Source organism: Mus caroli, unplaced genomic scaffold (assembly GCF_978045245.1).
Source record: "Mus caroli unplaced genomic scaffold, Mus_caroli_1 scaffold_25, whole genome shotgun sequence".
Taxonomy (NCBI): domain Eukaryota; kingdom Metazoa; phylum Chordata; class Mammalia; order Rodentia; family Muridae; genus Mus; species Mus caroli.
In genome coordinates, this window is record NW_028227280.1 from 2,114,913 (window position 1) to 2,117,986 (window position 3,074).

Below are 3,074 nucleotides of genomic sequence, written 5' to 3' on the forward strand. Positions count from 1 at the left end.
TATATGAGTGAGTTGCACTGAAAAAGAATATAAGAAACGCACAGTGTAGTACATAGTATATGAGTGAGTTGCACTGAAAAACTTAGAATATAAAAAACGCACAGTGTAGTACATAGTATATGAGTGAGTTGCACTGAAAAACTTAGAATTTAAGAAACGCACAGTGTAGTACATAGTATATGAGTGAGTTGCACTGAAAAACTTAGAATATAAGAAACGCACAGTGTAGTACATAGTATATGAGCGACTTGCACTGAAAAACTTAGAATATAAGAAACGCACAGTGTAGTACATAGTATATGAGTGAGTTGCACTGAAAAACTTAGAATATAAGAAACGCACAGTAGTACATAGTATATGAGTGAGTTGCACTGAAAAACTTAGAATTTACTGAAAAACCCGCATTACACGAAATGCACAGTGTAGCACATAGTATATGAGTGGGTTGCACTGAAAAACTTAGAATATAAGAAACGCACAGTGTAGTACATAGTATATGAGTGAGTTGCACTGAAAAACTTAGAATATAAGAAACGCACAGTGTAGTACATAGTATATGAGTGAGTTGCACTGAAAAACTTAGAATATAAGAAACGCACAGTGTAGTACATAGTATATGAGTGAGTTGCACTGAAAAACTTAGAATATAAGAAACGCACAGTGTAGTACATAGTATATGAGTGAGTTGCACTGAAAAACTTAGAATATAAGAAACGCACAGTGTAGTACATAGTATATGAGTGAGTTGCACTGAAAAACTTAAAATTTACTGAAAAACCCGCATTACACGAAATGCACAGTGTAGTACATAGTATATGAGTGAGTTGCACTGAAAAACTTAGAATATAAGAAACGCACAGTGTAGTACATAGTATATGAGTGAGTTAAACTGAAAAACTTAGAATATAAGAAACGCATAGTGTAGTACATAGTATATGAGTGAGTTGCACTGAAAAACTTAGAATATAAGAAACGCACAGTGTAGTACATAGTATATGAGTGAGTTGCACTGAAAAACTTAGAATATAAGAAACGCACAGTGTAGTACATAGTATATGAGTGAGTTGCACTGAAAAACTTAGAATTTAAGAAACACACAGTGTAGTACATAGTATATGAGTGAGTTGCACTGAAAAACTTAGAATATAAGAAACGCACATATAGTACATAGTATATGAATGAGTTGCACTGAAAAACTTAGAATTTACTGAAAAAATCGCATTACACGAAATGCACAGTGTAGTACATAGTATATGAGTGAGTTGCACTGAAAAACTTAGAATGTAAGAAAAGCACATATAGTACATAGTATATGAATGAGTTGCACTGAAAAACTTAGAATTTACTGAAAAAATCGCATTACACGAAATGCACAGTGTAGTACATAGTATATGAGTGAGTTGCATGAAAAACTTAGAATGTAAGAAAAGCACATATAGTACATAGTATATGAATGAGTTGCACTGAAAAACTTAGAATTTACTGAAAAAATCGCATTACACGAAATGCACAGTGTAGTACATAGTATATGAGTGAGTTGCACTGAAAAACTTAGAATATAAGAAACGCACAGTGTAGTACATAGTATATGAGTGAGTTGCACTGAAAAACTTAGAATATAAGAAACGCACAGTGTAGTACATAGTATATGAGTGAGTTGCACTGAAAAACTTAGAATATAAGAAACGCACAGTGTAGTACATAGTATATGAGTGAGTTGCACTGAAAAACTTAGAATTTAAGAAACGCACAGTGTAGTACATAGTATATGAGTGAGTTGCACTGAAAAACTTAGAATATAAGAAACGCACAGTGTAGTACATAGTATATGAGCGACTTGCACTGAAAAACTTAGAATATAAGAAACGCACAGTGTAGTACATAGTATATGAGTGAGTTGCACTGAAAAACTTAGAATATAAGAAACGCACAGTAGTACATAGTATATGAGTGAGTTGCACTGAAAAACTTAGAATTTACTGAAAAACCCGCATTACACGAAATGCACAGTGTAGCACATAGTATATGAGTGGGTTGCACTGAAAAACTTAGAATATAAGAAACGCACAGTGTAGTACATAGTATATGAGTGAGTTGCACTGAAAAACTTAGAATATAAGAAACGCACAGTGTAGTACATAGTATATGAGTGAGTTGCACTGAAAAACTTAGAATATAAGAAACGCACCGTGTAGTACATAGTATATGAGTGAGTTGCACTGAAAAACTTAGAATATAAGAAACGCACAGTGTAGTACATAGTATATGAGTGAGTTGCACTGAAAAACTTAGAATATAAGAAACGCACAGTGTAGTACATAGTATATGAGTGAGTTGCACTGAAAAACTTAGAATTTACTGAAAAACCGCATTACACGAAATGCACAGTGTAGTACATAGTATATGAGTGAGTTGCACTGAAAAACTTAGAATATAAGAAACGCACAGTGTAGTACATAGTATATGAGTGAGTTAAACTGAAAAACTTAGAATATAAGAAACGCATAGTGTAGTACATAGTATATGAGTGAGTTGCACTGAAAAACTTAGAATATAAGAAACGCACAGTGTAGTACATAGTATATGAGTGAGTTGCACTGAAAAACTTAGAATATAAGAAACGCACAGTGTAGTACATAGTATATGAGTGAGTTGCACTGAAAAACTTAGAATTTAAGAAACACACAGTGTAGTACATAGTATATGAGTGAGTTGCACTGAAAAACTTAGAATATAAGAAACGCACATATAGTACATAGTATATGAATGAGTTGCACTGAAAAACTTAGAATTTACTGAAAAAATCGCATTACACGAAATGCACAGTGTAGTACATAGTATATGAGTGAGTTGCACTGAAAAACTTAGAATGTAAGAAACGCACAGTGTAGTACATAGTATATGAGTGAGTTGCACTGAAAAACTTAGAATATAAGAAACGCACAGTGTAGTCCATAGTATATGAGTGAGTTGCACTGAAAAACTTAGAATATAAGAAACGCACAGTGTAGTACATAGTATATGAGTGAGTTGCACTGAAAAACTTAGAATTTAAGAAACGCACAGTGTAGTAC